Below are 25,582 nucleotides of genomic sequence, written 5' to 3' on the forward strand. Positions count from 1 at the left end.
CTTGGAGGAGAGCTTGAGGTCAACTCATACCGTGGAGTTACCGAGGCAGCAAATTGTGAGGATATAAATAAATACTGAGGATCGTGACCCAGTCGTACGTGGGCATTACAGATGTGGTGACACTGTGAGGGAGCAGAATGGAATGAGAGCTGGAAGATTACATGTACCTGGGAATAACACAGACGGTGATGTTATGAGGTAGCAGAGTGGAGTGCGAGCTGGAGGATCACACGTACCTGGGAATAATACAAATGGTGATCCTGTGAGGGAGAAGAGTTGAGTTGGAGCTGGAGGATTACACGGACCTGGGTCTCATCGAGACGGTGAAATTGTGAGGGTGCAAAATGTAATGAGAACTGGAGAGTTGCGCGTATCTGGGAGTCAAAAAAACGGTGACGCTGTGAGGGAGCAGAGTGGAGTGGGTGCTCGAGAATTACATGTACGTGCGAGTCACAGATAATACTTACTGCTGCTGGACCTGCCTGCGAAGAGATTTGAAAGGAGTGCAAGAGACATCACAGAAAACAAAGCTGTCAGTTCATTGGCTGTTAATACACCGTTATTAGCGACCGTCTGTAACTTGCTCTAAGTTAGCAAATTTATGTTTTCAACTTCTAAGAGAAGAGTTGAACTCAGAAATAAGAGGATAAACTGAAAGTATGAGCCAATGTAATAAAGTAATCTCAGTAAGCCAACGTTGAATAAGGGACTGTACCCTTAATGTTATTTCCCCGATGTTAAATTTATACGAAGCAATTAATTAAGATTAGATACTTTGCAAATTTAGACATGTCAGCACATGTTTGTCAAGTGTGAAATAGGTTCTGGTACATTAGGTAGACATTGCCCCTGCCGGTGTCCCAGGTGGACTTCGGTCTTAGAGCTCAGACAGTGACTGGAGACTCTGTGGGACATTTATGGTACTAAAATTAAGGTAGATAGTACATACAGGGAGAGCCCAGTCAATCGAAGAGATAAAGTCAGAGGATACATAAGTAGCCTGATGTCTCACTCACAATTCAGTTTTCCAGTTTGGAACTGATAAGGATGCTGACTGCTCAGGACAGCGCAATCAGGGCCATGTCTGTGGCACCACAAACAGCCTCACTCTACAGGAGGGTAGGGAGAAGGAAGGAGCAATAGTCAGAGGGCATTCAGTAAATTGAAGAAGACGTAAGATTTTCTGTGACAAAAATTTAATTCCAGGATGATGGGATCAAGAATGTCACCCTATCTGCAGGACATTGGCATGGGGACAGTGAACAGTTGAAGGGCATGCACCTGTTGGTAGGAATGACGTGAGTAGGAAGGGTAAAGTGTTCTGGGAAACAGAATGTAAGGAACTAGGTGATGGTTAGCGAGCAGAACCTCAGCAGTAGCAATCCCTGGAATACTCTAAGCGCAGTGCTCAAGGGAGAACAGAACTAATAATCTTAGGGAGATGAGAACGTAAATGGAACGGTGATGTATTGGGATTGGTTCTGGGGTAGGCAGCAAATGTACAAGGGAGTTGGGGTAACAAGTGATAGAGCTGAGACTGAATTCCATGTATATTATGTGGGAATAATATAAAATAATTTTGCGTGCGTCTCGGATCCAGAAATGAGTAGTCAATGACACTACCAGGATTCACAAAGTACTTGAAAAAGCAGCTGGTGCTAATTTACAACAACAAGATTATCAGTGGAAGATAGGATAAGGAAGAATGTCGAAACCTTAGGTACTCTGCGTCGATGTGAATACTTGCAGTCTGGTGATTTGTAGATGCAGATTGGTGTGTGCAAGTCTGATGTATCGAAATGCAAGAGCTCGCTCATGAAATGGCTGGAGTCGGAGTTAAATATTGCGAGGTATAAAGTATTCCAAACCAATAGAAGTGAAGGAAAAAGATGAAGTGTAGCAGTAGTGGTTTGCATAGCATTTGTTAAGGACTCTGAGAGGAACAGGATCTGTTCATGGACAGAATGAATTGGGCTGGAGTTACAGAACAAAACAATGTACAATTGCACTTTGAGGTACAGCCTGTAGGCACCAACCATTACAAAGTATGGCAGATTAATTATGCAAGGCCGTTTGAGAGCGATGACAAAACTATATAGTAGTTAAACTGAGAAACTTAAATCATCCACATGTAGACTGGTATACTTGTCGTCCAGGGTGATGAGGAGTGAGTGTTCCTGGATTGCATGAAGGAGACCTCACTGCAGCAGTATGCTTCCAACCCAAGACCGCATGTACTGTTGGTCGTGATCCTTGGAAAACAGGTGAGATGCGTGGATCCAGGGTCAATAGGCGAACATATTGGGGTACAGTGATCATTTATTATAAACTTCAATATGATGGTAGAGAATGACATACATTAATTGAGAGTGAGAAAAAATATTTAACAGAGAGCGGCTTTCAATGGGGGATAGAATGAAGGTGACGAGATTTGACTGGAACATCAAGTTGATCCGAAATAAAAACCTACCAATGGGCTGTCATCAGAGAGAAGATGATTTGCGTCCAGTCGAAGAATGGTCCCTCAATTGGGAAAGGCCGGACAAACAAATCCAGCGCCCCCTGGGTGACGGAGAAGAACAATAAAATCATTGTAAGATAGCAAATTGAATTGGAAACCGGGCGAATGCTGGAGGTTCAGAAGGAATATGGAAGAGCAGGAGGGAATTATTGGAAAACTGAGAGGGAACACAGAGCTATTCCAGATTCTTTTGTGGGCATCTCATTATGAGCATGTCAATCGATGGAATAAGGCTGGTTCAAAAACAGAAAGATGCATTCTACCTGGAAAAAAGAGTTCACTGCAAGCAGTGGGGATACACTTGGATATGTTGTAGATGCATGTTCAGTGGAAACGTTCAAGAGGGGATTGAATAATTACTGTGACATAATATAATATGCAAAGATATGGGGAAAGGAAGAGATCAATACCAAGCACTGAGATCGGTTGAAGGGCTGCTGTCATCATGATCCGCCACATGACATCCTTCTGTGATTTCTGTGTCATTCGTTGTAATGTCTTGAGAGTCCACCAACTCCAATAATATAATCATGTCATTGTAACCATACCGATCCTGTAATATATATTCTGATCCCTGCAACCGACATCAGAAAATGCAGCTATCCTTATCTCTGTAACTCATAAAGTCCGTATCAACATTCTTTCCCTGGATCTTCTCCATCACCTATAATCCTCCATATGTATAAAGTATTTTTCAAATCTTCACAGCTCTCCCCTTCTCTGTAACTACTTGATCCACACAAACCAAATCTTTGCAATCTCCTCCAGTCCATACAACAATCAACGTCACTAACTTTTCCTGGCCTGTCAAATCGCTTTATCTCCATCACACATGACAGTGTTCAGGAAATATGATAATTTCTCCATCACCTGCATCTCTGCCAATGGCTTTTCTTTGCTCCAGTCCCTACAATATCCCCCGTTGTGTAACACACTCTAATGCCTAAATAGCTGTTAAAGATCTTCTTGTCCCTACAATGTTCCTGCTTCTGTAACCACCTTCAGCCCACAACGCTCATTCCCTCTGCAAAATCCAGATTGCAAATCCATCCCGATCTGTGGAAATACTTACAGACTTCCGTGTCTCTGAAATTTCTAAAACATGTCAAAGCTGAAATAACTCCACAGTGACTGGTATCTCGTCATCAAATTACCTTTTATTTCTACATGCATGATTCATGACACTGATACGCACGCGCTCAGGGCCGGGTCTCATCGTGAACAGAGGTCCTGACAGTCCTGGATTCTCAGATCGAGCCAGGTTAACAGTCCCAATCAGGAAACAAAATTAATGAGGCTTACGTGACTGACGTCGTTCCTTTCACGACAAAAACACTCCACATATCTCTCCCAGACTCTGGAATCACGTACAGCTACTACGGCCCTTTCTGTAACATTCTACAAGGAAAGTCCCATCCTCTTCAGTGGAACCTCCTCTTATCAATCTCCTGCAGTACCAATGCGAGTTTTTTTAAGGTTTCTGGAAACTGTTGATCTCAACTTCCTCCACACAGAACTTCTCTTACTAATCTTTAATCGCATCCCAAAACTCGATCTGCCATCTGTCTGTGGCCTTCTCCATAAGGATGATGCGGTTTTCGAAGCAGGGAACTTCATAGGGCATGGAGAACTTTACAAAAGTAGGAGTGTATGAGAAACGAATGGGTTTACAGAGGTGAGAATGGTTATAGAACACAAAGGATGTCGCATTTACTGCAAGTTGTTGGCACAGACGATAGAATTTTTATTTCTGGTGCTGATAGACACAGAGCACTAAATCATGTTTTATATTGTCCAGGTAAGATATTCCTCAGGTTTCGGGAAAGTTTCCTCTCCATAAGGCTCTTGTAGCCAAAATATTGATCTGGCTAGTCCAGCGCCATTTTCACTTCAATCAAAACCAAAAACTAAACGTGTCTTTGTAATCGCCTTCAGTCTTTAGAACATTCCATAACCTCCAGCCTTCACGCACCTTCCTGTCACTGTAAACTCCTCTGGACCTTAGAGCCATCCTGGTCTCTGGCACTTGCTACTATCCCTGAATTTCTTCCGAAAGTTTCAACAAACCAAATGAAATGATAGCTTTAAAACGTATGAACCATTCTGGAGATGTGGCTGCAGTGTGGCCACGACTGAGAATTCTGGTTATTCAAGGGTTTTAACAATTTTTCCAGGAATGATAAATGGACCAACACACTGAAGTCGCCCTGTATATTAAGGGTGGAATCAGTAATATTCTGATTCTCATCAATTGACGCACTACTCCTCCCTGCCCTCTCTCGTCTTCCCTGCACATTGATCCTGTCAGATATTGGTAAACTTTGAAAACTTTTGAAAATATCTACAGAGACTACTCTGTACACTGTCTGCACTGGATAAATAATGTTTTTTGAAAAGCACGTATTCTGACAATCCGGAGACTATAGGACTTCCGGTGCAGAACTTGGCCCTGTTAAAAATGTCTTTCGGGATTCTGCCTCTACTATACTTCCATACGTGATTTCTATATCCCGACCACACTCTGGGTTAAATAACAACTTTCCACACCAATTGCCTAGTATTTCAGCCAATTAAATTAAATATTCGTCGCTGCAAACAGAGCTTTCGAGTAGGAGTGTGCACCCACTCAAATCACCTGTCAGCATTCTCCATTCAATTGTTCCTCGTAACTGCACTTTCACTTCACAGCTTAACAGATCTCGTCTATACTTTCTACAGTCCTATTCCATCCTTCCATGTGATGTGGTGCCCAGATTTGTACGCAGCACGCAAGCTATGACTGAACTCATTATTTCCACAGATTCGGAATAAGTTTCATACTCTTGCATTCTGTACATTGGCTGGATAAAGGAAATGATGTTATTTGCTGTCTTAAGTAGATTATTGATGTGTCTAGCTACCTGCAGGGATCTACCCACGCCGAGATACTCTCAGTTGTTGCACATTCATCCTTATTGTCGATGACCACAAATGCCTTGGCTAACAACTCTCGTACTTGCTGGTCTCACTGTTTTTCAACAGCTTGGCATGGATCTCTTGTCAAATCCACGTAAGACACACTAAGTCACAACTTACTGGCTTAAGACGACAGTGTGATTAATTATGCACAATCTTTCTTGAACATTTCCAGACCGACTGTCCTGAGGTCTCCGAGACTGTCTCAGTGACTGTTCTTCCTTGTCTCAGATTTCCAGCTTCCACCTATTTAGTCCGCACTTTGCTCCTTATTAAATAAAGTTGTGGTGTTAGCCCTTCTCCAGTCCTCTTTCATCATCCCTGTATCCAGTGAGGATTGGACAGCGATGGTCAGTGTAAGGCAGTGGATTTTCTCTTGGCTTAGTACAACAGAACAGTATGTTAGGCCCTTTAATTATGTTAATCTCCTTCATAATTTCTCTCTCTGTAAGCCTATAACTCCCAATATTTGACACTTCATCATAGGGGACACTCCCTATTTTCGTACAGACAGTCAGGGGGCGACATCACCATATGATTTTGTCGAATTTAGTTTTAGTAAAGTCTCAAGCCAACTGCCTGGATTAACCAAAATGAAGAGATTTCCTGCTGCAGGTGTTATATTCAAAAAATCATCACAAATTGGATTCTCATTGCAAAACTGCTCTGGACATGGCAGAGGCCGGAGATTTAGGGCCCCATTTTGTAGACAAACACCTGAGGGCCCCAATTTGTAGACAAGCGCCTGAGGTTCTGGTGGATGTATGGTGCAGGAGAGGGACATTATCTACCTCCAGGACTGGTAGAGGTGGCCATGACACTGCATCTGACAGCTTGGTCTGAGATTGATTCCGTGGTCTGTGAGATGTCAGCCTTCTTGGTGAATACCCAGCAGTGTATGAAAGATGCCTGTGACCTTCTCCACTCGACAGGGTAAGTGCCTGCATCTTCATTTTGTGTCATCTAGCTCACTCTACCTCTGTTACTGCACTCACCTCCCACTAAAGCTTATGTGCTTCCACTCCCACTGAATGCAGCACCTTCGCTCCTTCTCTCTCTAACCTCTTCCCTGTTCCTCTCCCTAACTCTGGACGATGTCTTGTACTGCCTATTCAGAGACTCAGGACACAGCGCTGCCTTTCCCCCATCTATACCAGCACTAACAACTGTGCCAACCATTTTTATCTCCCTTAATACCTTTTGGTAATTTTGTCATCCCGAAGTAGGGCAGAAAGAACCAAGAGGAATAAGAGTCTCCCCAATGTTCACCTCTTCACACTTAATGATCGTTTTTGCAGCTGAGAGCGGCGGGTGTTGGGCGGAAGTGAGGTCGGAGGGCAGAGGCTGTTGGGAAGTTTAGTGTGTTTCATGTAATTAGGTGTGTTCCAGAGAACTCGGAGGAAGGATGCAAAGCAGGACTTCCAGGGTGGTCATCTCCATTTTGATTCCGGCTCCGCGGGCTGGACATGGCAGGAACAGGGAGATAATGGACTTGAATGTGTTGCTGAGGAACAGGTGTAGGAATCAAGGATTTAAATTCTTGGATCGCTAGGGTATGTTTTGCGGTAAGGGTAAATTATGCAAGGGTAACGAGTTGCACCTTACTAGGTGGGGAACCAGCATTTTGGAGGCAGGCTTGCCACTGCAACACAGGTGTGTTCCAATTGAGTAATGGGGCGAGGGCAAAAAGAGGAAAGTGAGAATAAGTAAAGTTAAGAAAGACAACATAATGATGAAAGTATTCAAAATTAGTAAATTTGCTGATGACATAAAGCTGGGTGGCAGGGTGAAATGTGAGGAGGATGTTATGAGAATACAGGGTGACTTGGACAGGCTAGGTGAGTGGACAGATGCATGGCAGATGCAGTTTCAAATGAATAAATTTGTGTTTACCCACTTTGGTCGCAAGAACAGGAATGCAGATTACAATTAAAATGGAATCCAGTTACGTAAAGGGGAATTAAAACGAGATCTCGGTGTTCTTGTACATCAGTCAATGACAGCAAGCAAGCGTGTAGGTACATCAAGCAGTGAAAAGATCTAATGATCTGCTGGGCTTCATATCAAGAGGAATTGAGTATAAGACCAAAGAGCTCCTTCTGCAGCTGTACAGGACCCTGCTGAAATAGGTCCTGGAGTATTATGTGTAGTTTTTGTGTCCACATTTGAGGAAGGATATTCTGGCAAATGAGGGAGTGCAGCATAGGTTCACGAGGACAATTTCGGGAATGGCGGGGTTATCATATGTGGAAAGATTGGAGTGACTGGGCTTGTATACACTTGTGTTTCGTAGGACGAGAGGGGATCTGATTGGGAGTATAAGATTATTAAAGGATTAGACACTCTGGAGGCAGGAAGCATGTTTTCCCAGATAGATGAATCCAGAACAGAGGGGATAGTTTAATAATAAAGGGTAAGCCATTTAAAACATAGTTGAGGAGAAACTTCTTCACCGACAAGTGGTGTATATATGGAATGTTCTGCAGTGGAGGCCAAGTTTCTGGATACTTTCAAGAAAGAGATAAATAGGGCACTTAAAGGCAGTGGGGATTAGGCAGGAACTAGATACTGATTTTGGATGGTCAGCCATGACCATAATGAATGGTGGTGCTGGCTCGAAGGGCCGAATGGCCGACTCCTGCACTTATTGTCCATTGCCTTTTGAAGAATCCTGACATTAAAATGCACGACAAGCTAACTGGTCCAAATTCCCGGATTCTTATCTGAGACGGCCCTTGACTGACTGTGTTGGGCACGGTAACTGATTTTGGACAATGATAACAAGCTTCCTGTGTTTGTGTCTGTGCTAAACAACAAGACAATACAGCAGTTGTGTGAGCCTGGCAGCTGTGGCTGAGGGGCAACACTGTAAATGGGACTGTAACGCTCGGTAATAATTCTGTGATCATACAAGTCATCTCAAAATGACAGTGCACAAAAACCCAGTGAGCGGCCCAGAGGTGCAGTCCATGATGTGTCCCTGAGCACAGTGTCCTTGCAGCAGCATTGCAATGAGATTTCACAGTGCACCGTGAGGCGCAACTTTGAAGTACAAAACTGTACTCTCAGTGTGTTGGATGTGTGCTGTGATGACATGGTAAAGCTGGCATGTGACAGATGCCAGCGCTGGTGTGTGAAGTATATGCACCCCCTGTCTCTGGGTGAGACTTTGTTACCCAAGATAGTCTTCCAGCGGAGCGAGGAGCGAGATGGTGTCACCAGTTACTACCTCTGACTTTAATGTCAAATTCATTATATTGAGTGTCCTCACAGTGGGAGAAATGACATGAAGTTTCAAATTAATGAAACGAGATCTGCATTAATCTGATTGTTATCTATTCATTCATTCATGTATTTATTTATTTAACTTGCTTATCATATCTCCTTCAAACGTACCTCACGAGTAATTGTTTTTTCTACTCTTGTATAAAGCTCAAAGTATCCCACTCTCTATGCCTGTGATGGTTTGGTAAATGCGTATCAGGTAGTCTCTCAGCCACCCATGTCAAAGTGAAAACAAACCAGTTTTTTTCGAATTTGTCATTATGGCTGGATTAGGAAGACTGTGTCCTTTTAATTTTGGGAACACGTTTTCACGGAGCCACTTTAATCTACTCTCGGGATACCTGTCACTGCTCTGATTCTGATTTACCTTCTCTTTATTGCTTCCTGTTCACTTGAATGTTGGCTGCTATCGAAATCTTAATGCATTTAGTATCATTTATTGATCTGAGGAGTTGAGAATTGTCAACTCATGAGCAAACGTCATTACATCTGACCTTATGAAGGAGCAAGCTTGCAGATAGCTAGTTTCCAAAGTAACTGCCTTCTTCATTCGTCTAGATGGTCATGCGTTGAGAAGGCGCTGCATAATAAGCCTTGGAAAAGAGAATCTTCTGGATGGTGTACACTGATACCGTTTAGCATCAGGAGTGGATGTGATGGATGTTTGTGGAAGTGACACAACCTGGTTTTGTGCTGGTTAAGTCCTGAGATGCAATCCATCACTGGTGTTGGGGGGGTGGGTGCGGGTGGGATGTGAGCACGCGAGTTACTCACTTCAGAATACCTAGACTCTGACCTACCCGTGAAGATATTGTCAGTTATGTATCTATTCGAGGGCAATTTCTGGTCAATAGTAGCACGCAGGATGGTAATAATCACCGCATTGGAGACGTAGTGAGTATACTACTTTTGAAATTCAAAAAAGGATGGTTTGTTTCTTTATCGTATTATTTGTCTAATATTTTTGTTGCATCAACATTACTTGCTATTTATCAGACTTGGAATGGGAATAGGCATTTAGTGCGCCTGTCGGGACACAAACTGAATGATGTTGAGCAAGTTGTTGCTGATTGATCACATTATTAATAACATCTTCCTAAACATTTACATAATAGATGGGTCAGTGACGAGCTGCAATGCAAGTGCCCTGCTTTTTGTTTGCTGGACGTTCTTGGGCAATCTATCACATTGTAGGTAGATGTCAGTGTTCTTGCTGAAATTGAATTTCTTTGCTAGACATGTGGTAATCTCTGGAGTTACTCCCGCCATTTCTTGACATCGTATGGAGTGAATGGAATTCTTTGAAGATTTGGGTTGGTGATGCTGGGCCAACTGAAGGAGGCCGAAATGGATCATCTGCTCAACCCTACTGGCTAAAAATGTCTACAAATGCGGTAGCTTCGTTTTTTTTCCCTGATGTGCTGTGCTCCCCCATAACTGGGGATTTCATTGTTGGAGAGCAGCAGCCCACTTCTACTCCAATGCTATCTTTCGTGGTCCATTTTCTTGCATGACTACATGTTGAAGGACCGCAGACAAAGGTCTGAAACTCTTGATAATGGGATTACAGAGCTCTCACCATCACTTGCTGACATTGCTAATAATATGCAAGTCGGTCTGCTCTGTTGCTGAAGACAATGAGCTTCTCCAGGCTGTCCCCTCACATTGACATCTGGCTGGTGTTGCTCACACCTGGTTTTCTTCACTTTTCATTGATTCAGGGTGGATCCCTGGTTTGATGGTTACTGTCGAGTGGGACGTATGTCAGACGTTGGGGTTGCAGACTTTATGTGTTGTAATGAAAATGATTCTGCTGCTGCCAACGGCCCACTGCACTTCATGGACGCATCCTCATTAGTAGCTCGATCCATTTAAATTTTGTCGTATTCAGCCCACAGGTTGCCATATAACATGGCTGGGAATGTCTACAAAATGTGAAGATAGCCCTTCATCCCCAAAAGGACTATCCCGTGGCCATTCTTCCCGACATATTAAACAGAGAGGTGTATCTTCAGCAGGTGGATTGGTGGGCAATTCTGAGTTTCCCTTTTATTGATTCCCTCATAACCTGCTGCAGATCTGTACAGCAGCCAGAGGTTCCAGCATCAATGCGGAGAACTATATTGACTATATAAGAAGGTGCTGCACCCTTTATATGGCTGCATGCTATCCGTGGGACAGAACCTACGAAAGGGGATGTTAATGTTTGCCGGGGACATAGCCTTGTTCACAGAAACCTGCTTTACAGACAATGTCTGAATGTTGCTTGATTAGTCTGTATAAAATTATGAGGCAGGTCACCTTTTCATTTTGTATAATGAAGAGTTAATATTACGTTATTTCTTAAACATTTTAAAATAAGTCAAAATCATTGGGTTTTTTTTCCAGTTAACAATTAAGGAAGTGAACAATAATTAAATTACAAGAGTACAAAACGAACTATTTCACAATTCAGTGACTGCAATAAACAGCTGATTCATGTTCAGGTCAGTAAACGCACCATTTTGCTGGAGCAAAGCTTTTCAAAATGACTTTGAAAAAAGCCGAAGATCTGATAATGTGCAACTGGCCCTTACCACTACGTTCAAGACCCTGGAACATTATCAAAGGGTTTACTGAAGTCACTGTATACCACGTCAACTACCCTACCCTCATATACATGCTTGGTCAACTCCTCAAACAATTCAATTAGGTTTATGTGATACGATCTGCCCTTGACGAAACCATGTTGACTATCTGAAATCAAACTGTTGCTTGCTAGATGATTATAAGTCTTATCTCTTATAATCCTTTCCAGAACCTTTCCTGCAGCAGAAGTAAGGCTCACTGTTCTATAATTACCTGCGTCATCTCTGCTGACCTTCTTGAACAAGGGCACACCATTTGTAATCCTCCAGTCCTCAGGTAGTAAACCTGAAGTCAATGACGACTCTAATATCAAAGCCAAAGGTTTGCTATCTCCTTTCTAGCTTCCTAGAGAATCCTTTGATAAATCCCATCGGTCCCAGGGGATATGTCTACTTTCCCTCCTTCGAGAATTGATAACAACTGGGTGTAACTAACCTCGATTCTTTCAAGTCTAATATCTCATACCTCATTCTTCTCCTCTATAATATTCTCCTTTTTCTGAGTGAAAACCGATTAGAAATGTTCGTTCCGCACCTCTCTGATCTCTACAGCGTCCACACTCAACTTCCCACTTCTGTCTTTGACGAAAATTAGACGGCTGGTTTGTAATGCAGATTAATGCTAACAGTGTAGGTTCAATTCCTGCACTGTCGGAAGTGACTATAAAGAACTGAACTTATCAACCTCTCCCTTAATTGCGACATGATCACGGTCCAGTTTAGCTAACATCAGTCATCTCTGTTTAACGAGAGAGAGCACCCCTTTCATGCCGGAAGAGTATGGTGCTTTACTGTTCCATTTCTCACCTTCAGCCTTACCCAGAAGCAAGCCCCCTCTCCCCCTGGGAACTGCAGCAGAGCTGCTCTGGGGCTGAGATGACTGCTCTCAACCAAACCTAACTATCCTCCTTTGTACCAGGTATAATTTGAAACAGTGTGCTGGTTTCCCTGATACCCACTTGCTTCAGTTTTGCTATTAATCCTTGACACCACACTTAATCAAATGCAGTTAGGGCAATGTGAAGCGCAGTCTTTATCACCTAATCTCTACAATTCAGCTGTCTGTTTTCTTGTCCATCTTTACACCAAGGCATCAATGATGTCAGGGAATGAAAGGCCGTGGCAGCACACAAACTGAGCTTCAAAAGCAGGTTCGTATTGAGGAAGTGCTATTTCATACCACTGTACTGACATATTTCATCACTTTATTAATGATAGTGATTAGATCAATGGGGCAGTCTCTGATCCCCTGATGTTTCGTCTCTGTGTATGCAGGTCACACCCGGATAGTTTCCCTCATTGTCAGGTAGATGCCAGTGTTGACGCCCAGCTGGAACAGCTTGAATGGAATGGGATCAGGGCACACAGCCATTGCATTGTCCAATCTTTCCAGCTGCTTGTAGATACTAGAAGAAATGAATCAAATCAAATGAAGACCGCCATCTGCAAGAGACTTATCTTCATCATCCAATCGACACTTCCGTCTGAATTAGTCAAAAGTGAGGCCTGCAGATACTGGAAACAAGAGTCTAGATTATTGTCGTGCTGGAAAAGCACAGCAGGTTAGGCCGCATCCGAGGAGAAGGAAAATCGAAGTTTCGGGAAAAAGCCCATTCCTGATGAAGGGCTTTTGTCCAAAACGTCGATTTTCCTGCTCCACGAATGCGGCCTAACCTGCTGTGCTTTTCCAATACCACACCAATCTAGATTTCTATCTGAAGATTGTTGTGAAAGTTTCAGCGTTATCTTTTCTGTTTTGTGCTGGGCTCTTTCATTATTGAGGAGGAGAAAGTGAGGACTGCAGATGCTGGAGATCGGAACTGGAAGATGTGTTGCTGGAACAACGCAGCAAGTCAGGCAGCATCAAAGGAGCAGGAGAATCGACGTTTCGAGCATAAGCCCTTCTTTAGGAATCCTGAAGAAGGGCTTATGCCCGAAACGTTGATTCTCCTGCTCCTTTGATGCTGTCTGACCTGCTGCGCTGTTGCAGCAACACATTTTTCAGCTCTTTAATTATTGAGGAATGTATATTGGTAGATTCCCTTTCTCCAGTGATTTGTTTGTTTGTCCACCATCATTCACCGAGACTGCATGTGACAGGATTGCAGAGATTAGGTCTGATTCGTTAGTTAGATCTGCTGATCACTTGCAAGTTACGCTTTTTATTTAGTACGTGGACCTGCTTGGTAACCTCGCTCATTTTAAGGTGTACCTGGGACTGCTCTTGGCAAGCACTTCTATATTCTCCACTGAACACGGGTTTATTCCGTGGCTTGATGGTCAGGGTATAAGAAGCATATGTCAGGCAGTGACTGTAAAAATTGTGCTAGTATACAAATATGCTACTTTTAGTAATGACCCGAATTTCCTCAAACAGCCCTGTGCTGAGTTACTCGACTTATTTAAAATCTGTCCCGTATAGCACCGTGATAGCGTCACACCACATACAGAGGGTTTTTGCAATGTAGAAGTGGGTCTTTGTCTCTGGAAATACTGTATGTGGTTACATTGATACCAATAATTTCATCGATCCCAATATGTCTGCAGCTGATAGTCTGGCGAGAACGTAGTCAAAATGTTTCGTTCCCTCCCGACCCAAAGCAAACCAGTCTCGCAGCTATATCCTTTGGAGCTGACCATGTCGAACAACAATGCTGCTGCTAATCCCGTCTTCGTGCTGGTTTCGAAATGGCCCATCCAGTACAAATTCTCCATCTTTGTCTCTCGTTCAGTGCTTCAACCAAGTCTTGCTTAATGTGGTGGAACACTGATTCATCAGCTAAAGGTGAGAGTCAGCAAAATATTTCCCTGTCAGTGCTTGATGTAACACCATCAGGCTTCGTTGTGTCACATTGTTACTTGAGCAGTGTAGAAGATGGCTGTCCGAATTCTGACACTCATCCCGAGACATTAGGAACGTGGACTTTCCAAGGAGTGCGGAGGTTTGTTTCACTGTCAACCGACGGACCTCTCATGTGGTGTGTGACGCTGACTCTCTGACTGTTGTGACTGGACTCTTCAAAGTCTCACGCCTTCAGCTGCTCTCAGTGTTTTGTCTTTTCAATAGATTTCTACAATGTGCTCTATATTAATTCACTGAGCAATTCCGCTTTTAAACTCTCCAACTGTATATCTGTACCGTTCTCTGTCATCTCCTCCAGCTGCCACATCTATCTCTATCCCAGTAACCGTCCGTATCTCCACAATCTTCGCCAGCTACTGCAGCCCCATTTATCATTGTAAATTCATCCAGCATCTACACCTCTCCCTATCTCTCTCAGTCCAATCAAGTACTACACACTTCGCTGTCTCTCTAACCTTCGCCAGCTCCTACACTGCAGTATGAAATGTCTGGAATTGACCATAAAGAAGGAAGTAACTGAACACTTGAAAAAATATTGTCAGTAGTTTCGTAAAGGGCAAGTTCTGCTGGACAGATCTTCCGGAGTTCATTGAGGACGTAAAGAAGAAGTTGGACAGTGGGGATCCAATGGTTATGATATATCTAGACTTTTAAACAAGGTATTTGGGAAGATGTTGTTGTAAAGATTGATTTTGAAGGTTAGATACCAGGCGGTTAAGGATGTCGTCTTGTCTTGGTTAGATGATTGGCTGACTGACAGAAGAAAAAGCATCGGTATAAACGGCAAAATGCCTCTAGTGGGGAGCTGCAGGTTTCAGTTCTCAGAGACTAACTACTACAAACGTATACACATAGTGTGCAAGCACAGGCGGAATATTACTTAGCAAAATTCATGATGGTATTATACTCGATCTTAAAACAGGCTTTGATGACGATGTAGAGTTCACAGATGAATATTGATAATCTAGAAGAATGGGAGAGACCATTGTGTTCGGAAATTAAAAGGGCGGATTGTTATTTAAAGGAGAATCAGATTCAAATGCGTCAATGGTGACGAAACTGGATGACTTTGTGCATGAATCTCAAACGAGGTACGAAGATACATTTGCGTAAGCCAAATGAAATCCTGGCACTGATTACAAAGGAATGGATTGCAAAAGCAAGGAACTGTTTTTCCAATTATATAAGGTTGCACACCTGGAATGTTGTGTCCAGTTTTGGACTCCTTAATGAGGAAGGATGTGGTAGCAATGGAGACATTTCAGGAGAGGGACGCCAGGATGAGTCCAGGCATCAAAGGGCTGTCGTACGATGAGCAGTTGAATAGTTTGTGCTTGCTCTAGTTGGAGTTCAGAAGAATGGGAGGGCAGGACCTCACTGTCTTATATAATATACAAAAGGAGAATGATAAGTTGGACGTTGGAAAGATAACCCCTTGTAGGACTCAATCGAATGTATTGTCATAGATATGGAGTGAGAGATGGGATATTCCAAACTGGAATGAGGTGAAAATACTTCTCTCAGAGAGTTGTGAAATTGTGGAACTCACTGTCCTAAGGTGTCGTGGAGGCAGAATCAATCCACACAATGAAGAATTAAATAGATATGTTTCTGATGAAAAGCAGAGTTAAGAGCTATCGGGATCAAGCAAAAAATAGCATGAATAATGGGTTAAAGTTATCCATGGTCAGATTAATTCGTGCTGTGGACAGAAGGTCTGAATTGTCTACTGCCAATCCGAAATCAGATGTTCCTATATTACTCCATCAGCAGGTCATTGGTCTTGAATAATTGTTGATTGTTGGGAATGGCGGGAGCCGAGGGGTACTCCCTCAGTACCGACCCTCCCTCAGCGCCCGCTCCCTCACCAAGGGAAGATTTTCGGTTCTAACCAGTTTGAAATGTTTACTGCCTGGCCAAATTAAAGACCTATTGCAGTTTTCCGCTCGTCAGCGTAACCTAAATGGTGTCCACATATTTCGGAATAGGGACACAGGCGGCTTCAGTCCCTGAGGATTGTGAACTGCTACTGGAGAATGTTTTGGGGTTAACTGAGACACTGACATTTTCCTCCCCTCTGCCTCAAAGAGCAACGTACTATTTTGAAACATACTTTCATGTCATAAAAATATGGAACTGGTTCAAGAAAGCAGTTATCAAAAACATTCGACGTTGGAGGTGTGGGTGGTGAATGCTGATGAACAACTGGCAATAAAACACAAGAAAACTTTCTCTTTGTCAAAAAGAATACGTGGGAAGGATCTTTACGCTTCAGACAAATAACATCATTACAGCTAGAAGTTGGTATTATAATGAAGGAAAAGCTGTATTTATGTTATTGCATTAGTTATAGTAATGGTGGCAAACAGCTGGAAAACTTTTTGTACTATTGTTGACAATCCTTGCACAGAGCATGTGAACGATACTGGATGTTCCAAGAAATGTTTCGGCTGCCCTCAGTTGGGTCAGTCGTGATGCTTCATAACATGATGTTGATTTGTAGCATAACCATTACTGAGTACAGTGAAATAAACAAACCAGCAAGTGCTGTTGATTATTGCTTCAGCAACATATAGAACCAAACAATGAAAAAGAGGCCAATCGAGTCTCACCATCAAGTGCAAGTCCAAAGGCTTTTTAAACGTTTGTCAGGTTGAAACCAACTTTCCCATGCAGTGCATTCCGGACACGCACCATCCTGTCAGTGCCAAACACAAATCCTCTCTCAGCATTTTTCCTTTCGCTTTAAATCTGTGTTTCTTATTTCTTGACCTTTCAACTATGGCGAACAGTTCCTATCTGTTTATTGTCTCCATACTCCTTGTGCTCTTGTACACATGTTTCAATGTCCCTCCTCAACCATCCCTGCTGAAATCAAAAACCAAACAAATTTTACCCCGCTTCATTGTTTGAGAACGCACTTGTCTTGTTACACCTAACGTGCAACGTCTCACATTTATCAGTTTTGAATTTCTCCGACCACTGATCTGTCTATCCCAATAGTCAGCTTATACTTTACTGAAACGTAACACTTTCCTCCTCACCTTTTACCACCCAGCTCATATTTGTGTCTACATTACTATTATTCCACTGCTCCCATCTTCCACATTCTCAACATCATCGTTTATGAATATCTCAAACAAAACTTGATTTCCTTCCAATTCACTAGATGTTATTCACAGAGGAAGAATTAATAATTCCACTCTCTTGCTGTTCTTAGTTTGGTAAATTTACAGAGTGAAGTAGTTAGTGTCTTTTATAAGTGAGCCACAAACAGCATATTCAACACCGAGCTGAATTCACCGTTTACAACCTTACCCTCTGAAGTCTTTATTCAAAAAGCTTGTAAATGATTCAGAATGGAGTGGGCTTTGACATCTTGCACTACAACATTTGTTCTTCATGTGGGGCTGGAATATGTTCTTTGTAACATTCCCCGCAATATTCAGATTGAAAAATTTTTCATCTGTATGATGGACACAGATTCGTTCATTCTTTGAAAGAGCATGCGTGATGAGGATAAAGATTGAATTGAAATCGACATTAAGGGCCCGCCGGAGGAGATCAAATTATTTTGTCACCACTACCCTGAAATGGAAACAACATTTTGGGACAAAGGCCACTGTTGTACATACTGCAACACGAGGGGAGAAAACATATCATCTGCACTTGATGGAGATACAGAAATACAGAATGAATTTACAATCTGAACAGGAATCAATTGATATAAAATAAAGTAATTTTCAAACGAAATCAGATCCCGATTTTCAAAACGTGATGTTTTCTCAAAAACCTCACTTCTCCAAAAACAAGCTTTTTCTTGTCAGACTACGTCATCTGTCACTCCTTCTCCTTCTTCCTACTGTTTTCTTACACTTCTACTTCCCTTGCACGATCCCTCCTGCTGCGACAGACTCTTCCACTAACGATTTCCCTTCACGCTGTTTTGCTGTCACTCCCACAGTAAAGTACACCAATGCACCAGTTATTCCAACTTCTCCGTCCATCTCTTTCCCTTTTTACTTTCCAACTGGTATGATGGAAACTGCTGGATGCTGTGTTGCTATTGGTCATCAGTGAATGTTGAGATTAAGATGATCAATGATCAATAGAATCATACAAAAGTGTGTGATAGTGTCTGAAGCGTAATGAACGGGGTGAATTTGCTCCACATGGTACAGAGTGGAGCCTCTTTCTGCCTTACCGTCACAGCGCTTCACGAAACATACTCACCACAAATAGAACACACATCTCCTGAGAATCAGAAGTACATGCGCCAGTTTCCCTTTAAAAAAATGTGAGGTCACTGAGTGCATTGTTCAATCAAGCTGCTTTCTATCCTTTTACTCTTTACTATTGTAGCTGATGTGCCAATGCCATTTGAGCTGTCAAAGTTTGCTATCGAAGTAGTATTTTAATCAAATAGCATTCAGGGCCCTTAGCAAACTGTGATCAATGGGAACCGGAGGAAATTCTGTGCTGCTAATTTTCTCACTGAACAATGGGAAAACCAATCCCTGCAAGTTGTCTTCCAAAAAACATGCCATTTTGACTGATGATCCACATGTTGTTCTTTCACCATAATTTGTTAAATGTCTTGAAATCCCCTTGTGTGTGCACCTGCATCACTTAGATAGAGGCGGTTCTATAAGGCAGCTCCCTGAAACCTTCCCCCGGTCTATTAGTTACAGTGTGCAAACAGGCCGTTTGGGACAACAAGACGACACCGACCCGCTGAAGCACAACCCACCCAGGCCCCATTCTCCTACATTTACCCCTTCAACTAATTCACTTCACCTTGTAGGAACAAACTCACGCAGACACGGGGAGAATGTACAAACTTCAAGCAGTCAGTCGCCTGAGAAGACAATTGTACCCGGGTCTCTGTCGCAGTAAGGCAATTGAGCTAACCATCGAGCCCCCGTATCGCCAGTTGGCGATGATAAAGAAACATTGCCCTTGCTATTGCCTTCCAGAACCGAAGACTGAATTTATCCTGTTTAAAATATTAAAACATATTTTTTTCAGAGTTTGGTCTGAAGTACCTGAAAAGTAAGACTGTGCTGGTGGAGTGTCACCCCAGTGAAATCAGGACATTACTGTAAGGTTATTATCCTAATTGTTTTCAGTCAGTTACTTACTGAGGACTGATTATGCCACGTCAGTGCCACTGAGTTCAACATTTTCACTGTCCAACAGAATGACATGACATTCAACTCTTCTTCTGCCGTCATCGCCTCCGTACCCATTTCATTGGTCAAGAATCCTCTCTCCGTCGCACAGAACATCTCTCCCAAATCGAACACTCACCCTCCACCTGAACCCCCTCCCTCTGCCTGTTGACCTGCACTCGATCTATTCAGTGAGAACATTTGTTTGCCTCAATTTCGCTAGATTCCCCTCACCCAAATAAACGTATCTCCTCCTGAACAGACTACAATATGTCTGCTTCAATCGAACCCTGACTTTGTTATGATTCCAGAGTCAATAAGGGTGGTGCTGCTGTATTCTGGTGGACTGACCTCTACATTGCAGTGTCTGAGCGCCAGCTCTCAGATAACTCCCCCTTTCTCCCGCTAGAGCATGGCCAAACCACGGCACATCAGGCCTTTGTATCAAATACGATAACTGACCGCATGTAATCTGGTAATCCCGCCTTCCAAACAAGGGTCCGAAAGCAGATAATCCTCTGATGACAAAGCTTGCTTCCATCACCTCCCAAAAATTCGTGGCAGACCGATTGCTTCAGCTCTTCCTGCTTCACAGTACTCATCTCTACTTGCCTGACTCAGTCTTTCCTACCCTGGTACAGTCTTTGCCCACGTGCATACATGATTCGTCTTATACATTTCACCAGTCTTGGAATTTCCAATTTGCAGGTTCCAACCGCTTTCTCTTTCCTATGGTTGTGCAATCCCTTTACACGTGCATTCCCCCACCAGGATGGTGACAGAGTTCTCCACTTCTTCCTGAAGTAAAGGCCTGGACCGCACCTAGCCACCACCACACTCCTTCTACTAGCTGAACCGGTCTTCACCGGCAACAACCTCGCTTTTTATCTCCACTCGTTGCCTTTTTCAGGTAAAGGGGAGGGCATGGTTACATATGTGTGCCCCAGTTATCCATGTCAATGCATCAGGCATTACACAAATTCAATTTTTTGGAATCCACTACGAACCTGATTTCCCCAGGATCACAGTAACTTTGAATTTCCTACACATCTTTTCTATCTCCATCTTAATCTTGCACCGAGCTCCTGACTACTGTTGGGGAATCTGTACGCAACCCCAACTACGTTTTTGGGTACATTTTTGGCACCTCATTTCTACCCACACAGGTTCTACATTATCTGACCCTACTTCATTTTTTACGATCGATTTAATTTTATTTCTTACAAATAAGGCAACAACACACCCTCTGCCCAACGGCCTATTTTGTTGATAGAATTTATATCCTTGTATATTCAGCTCTCAACCCTGATCCCCTTGCAGCCACATTTCCATAATCGCCACCACGTCATGCCTGACAATTTCGATCTGCACCACAATCTCATTTATATTATTGTTATACTGTGTGCATTCAGATATAACATATTCATTCCTCTACTAACCGTCTCTCTTCCCATTGTCATTTGTTTGCCAGTATGCTTGACGTTTGATTGCTAACCCTTTCCATACACTCGGTTCTATTTGGACCTGGACTGGAGATTTCTACTTTTTAATTTGGCTGCTAGCTTTTCATATCCCTTAACAGAAGTTCTGCCCTAGTTTTATCTATGTCATTGGTACCTACGTGGACCACCACCGCTTCGATGTTTACAGTCCTAGATGAGACATCCCAAACTCGAGGCCCAGGCAGGCAGCACCACGTTTAGGGATCTCAATCCTGGTCACAGAGAACAGTGTTTACGCCTTTATTTTTACCACCAGCAATTAAAATCACATTTCTCCTCTCTTCCCTGCACACAACCTCCAACAGGTTTCCTAAACTCGCTGCTGCAGCCCAAACAGTCCATCCTCCCTGCAGTCCCCATTCCCGTTCATACAGCGAGCAAAACTCTCTGAACGTGTTCGACACGGGCAGAGGCTGAGGCTCCTGCAATGTTCCCTCCAGAATCCTTCTACCTGCTTCACTCATAGCCATACCCTCCTCTCCATGACCACTAAGTGAGTGACTGTCTCCTGAAACAGAACATCTAGTTAACTCTCCCACTCCCTAATGGGCCACAATCTTTGAAGCTCAATTTTCAGCATCGACTCTGAAACAGAGTTCTTCCAGGAACAAATATGTACTACTAACATGGTCACCGGGAGCCAAAATGTGGTCTACCTGCTCCCACATCATGCGGAAACAACATATCTCCCGATCCTCCATCCTTATTTTTTTTCATTAATACTGATGTTTCTTATGTCAACAGTTGTTGTGTAGATGCGACGGCAAATGGTACCCAATAAATTAAAACGATTAAATGAACAGGAAATTTCCATTTTGCATTAACCATTTTCTAGTTCTCTGAATCTCGCTGGCGACAGTTATCCCTGAAATTCGCCACCAGTGCCTCCACGACGTCCTTCGCTAACTCCTTCAGAACGTTGGATTTTAGTCCTCTCAGTCTATGTGATTTATCCATCTTCAAGCATTGGGGCTTCCCCATCACCTTTGCCTCTGCGCAGATCACAGCATTCATCCCTCACCCTCGACTCTCTTGAAGTTCTGAAATGCGCGTCCTGACTTCCATCGTGAGAATTGATAGAACATAGAACATTACAGCGCAGTGTACACCCTTCGGCCCTCGATGCTGCGCCGCCTTGTCATACCAATCTGAAGCCCATGCCTCCTATACTATTCCATGTACGAACATATGCCTGTCCAATGACGACTTAAATGCACTTAAACTTGGCGAATCTACTACCGTTGCAGGCAATCCATTCCATACCCTTACTACTCTTAGTAGTAAGGGTATGGAATGGATTGTGGGCGGCACGGTTGCACAATGGTTAGCACTGCAGCCTCACAGCGCCAGAGACCCGGGTTCAATTCCTGCCTCAGGCGACTGACTGTGTGGAGTTTGCACATTCTCCCCGTGACTGCGTGGGTTTCCTCCGGGTGCTCCGGTTTCCTCCCACAATCCAAAAATGTGCAGGTTAGGTGAATTGGCCACGCTAAATTGCCCGTAGTATTAGGTAAGTGGTAAATGTAGGAGAATGGGTCTGGGTGGGTTACGCTTCGGCGGGTCGGTGTGGACTTGTTGGGCCGAAGGGCATGTTTCCACACTGTAGGTAATCTAATCTAATACTCTCTAAGTAAAGAAACTACCTGTGACATCTGTCTTATACCTTTCTCCCCTCACTTTGAAGTTGTGTCCCCTCGTGATTGCCGCCCCCATACTTGGGAAAAGGCTCTCCTTGTCCAAACTGTCTAACCCTCTGATGATCTTGTATGTCTCTATTAGGTCACCTATCAACCTTCTTCTCTCTAACGAGAACAGCCTCAAGGCCCTCAGCCTTTCCTCGTAAGACATTCCTTCCATACCTGGCAACATCCTAGTAAATCTCCTCTGCACCCTCTCCAAAGCTTCCACATTTTCTTATAATGCGGTGACCAGAACTGTACACAATACTCCAAGTGTGGCCGTACCAGAGCTTTGTACAGCTGCAGAATAACCTCCTGGTTCTGGAATTGAATCTCTCAATGAATAAAGGCCAAAACACTGTATGCCTTCTTAACTACCCTGTCAATCTGGGTGGCAACATGGACACCAAGATCTCTCTGGTCATCTCCACTTCCAAGAATCTTACCATTAGCCCAGTACTTTGAATTCCGATTACTCCGTCCAAAGTGTATCACCTCACACTTGTCCATATTAAACTCTATTTGCCACCTCTCAGCCCAGCTCTGCATCCTATCTATGTCTCTCTGCAACCTACTACATCCTTCATCACTATCCACAACTCCACCGACCTGAGTGTCGACAGCAAATATACTTACTCACCCTTCTAAGCCCTCATCCACATCATTCATAAAAGTGACGAACAGCAGTGGACCCAACACCGACCCTTGCGGTAGTACGCCGCTAGTAACTGGACACCAAAATGAACATGTTCCATCAACTACAAACCTCTGTTTTCTTTCAGCAAGCCAATGACTGATCCAAACTGCTATGTCTCCTACAATTCTATTCCTCTGCATTTTGTATAATAGCCTACTGTGGGGAACCTAATCGAACACCTTGCTGAAATCCATATATACCACATCAACTGGTTTACTCTCATCTACCTGTTCGATCACTTTGTCAAAAAACTCAATAAGATTCGTTAGGCACCACTTACCTTTCACAAAACCGTGCTGACTGTCCCTGACCAGATCATTCTGTTTTAGATAGTTATAAATGCTATCTCTTATAACCTTTTCCAACACTTACCAACAACCGAAGGGAGACTCACTGATCTGTAATTACCAGGGTTGTCTCTACTACCCTTTTTGAACAAGGGAACCACATTTGCTATCCTCCAGTCCTCAGGCACTATTCCTGTCGACAATGATGATTTGAAGATCAATGCCAAAGGGTCGTTAATCACTTCCCTTGTTTCCCAGAGTATCCGAGGTTAGAGCCCATTCGGCCCCGGGGAATTGTCTATTTTCACACTCTGCAGCATTTCTAATACCTCTTCCTTGTGAACCTCAATCTCTTCTAGTCTAGATGCAAGTATCTCTGTATCTTCCTCGCCAACATTTTCATTTTCTATAGTGAACACTGTCGAAAAATATTTATTCAGTGCTTCCTCAATCTCCTGACTCCACACACAACTTCCTACTATTATCCTTGATTGGCTCTAATTTAACTCTCGGCATTCTTTTATTCCTGACATACCTATGGAAAGCCTTAGGGTTAACCCTGATCCTATCCGCCAACAACTTCTCATGTCTCCTCCTGGCTCTTCTGAGCTCTCTTTTTAGGTCTTTCCTGACTTCCTTGTAACCCTCACGTGCCATAACTGAGTTTTCACATTTGGACCTAACATAAGTCTTCTTCTTCTTCTTGACCAGGGATTCCACTTCCTTCGTAAACCACAGCTACGTGTTCTATATCTTCCTCCCTGCCTGACAGGTTCATACTATTCTCGGACACACAGGAGCTTTTCCTTGAATAAGCTCCACATTTTTAATATGCTCATCCCCTGCAGTTTCCTTTCCCATTTTATGCTTCCTAAATCTTTCCTAAATGCAAAGTAAATGCTCAGTTAATCGCCCAGTTCTTGTTCTCCGTTTATATGGAGCCAGCCTCGTTTTCTCGTCTTCCAATTTTCACACTAGCCTCTCTTCTTTCATATAACTTAACAAAACTCCTGCAATCTCCGATTCGATCGCGAGTTAGCTTATATGATTCCTAGTTTCCACCTTATTGTTCTTTAATTGCTCACTGCTACGTTAAAGATGTTTCCAACTCTACCCGTTCTGAGAGAGAGAGTATCCCAGTGAATTCACTGTTGAACGCAAGCATGTAACTGTATAAATCCTATTTTCCACCATTGAGCTGGATGGTGGCACAGCACTGCTGCCTCACAGAGCCATGTACCCGGCTTCAGTTTCAATCTGAGGTAAAAAACGGCGTTGAAGTTGTACATAATTTCCGTGTTTACATTAGAATCATTAATTTTTTGTTCTCTCTCCACAGGATATCTTTGTGTTTGTTTCGGGTTTCTGCCATCTACAGTATAGTCGCTTTTGTCGATGGAGAAATGTGGTAAATGTGACCGGTTTGTTATAAAAGCGGTTCTGGTGCTCAGCCTCTCCTGGATGTTTGGGAATGTCAACCAGCCACATGTGTGAGTGCAGTGTCCCAGACGACACACTCTATCTCTCTCACTTCCTCAGCCAATCCGTCACTGCATGCAGCCTTTCCTCGGGCCACTCATGGGATACCCCACACCCCATTTCTTGGCACTGGGTACGGGCTGCACATGCAGACGCTGATCACTTTCTGACCTGCTGGGGATGTGAAGTAAGGACACTGCCATTGAAAAGAAACAAAAAGCTAATTACCCATTGAATAGCAAAGCAGAGTAAGCAAGGTGAATGGCATCCATGTGCTTCAACACTTTCTGATCTTATTAATTAACTTCTGTTTATCCTTGTGCATCTGCAAATATATGCTCCATATGAGTGCCTTTCCAAACTAATTTGGTGGAGATGATAGATATCAGATACTGTGGTCATTGGACTGATACACTGCACTTCTCTTTCCTGATTATTGAGGTCACACTTAAGTTTTTATTATCAAAACATTCATTTTTAAAGGAAAAGTATTGCCAGAGTTGTGTTGAAATGATA

The sequence above is a fragment of the Chiloscyllium plagiosum genome, unplaced genomic scaffold (genome assembly GCF_037043375.1).
Source record: "Chiloscyllium plagiosum isolate Xiang-an unplaced genomic scaffold, Cpla_swu_hap1 HiC_scaffold_39, whole genome shotgun sequence".
Classification (NCBI taxonomy): Eukaryota; Metazoa; Chordata; class Chondrichthyes; order Orectolobiformes; family Hemiscylliidae; genus Chiloscyllium; species Chiloscyllium plagiosum.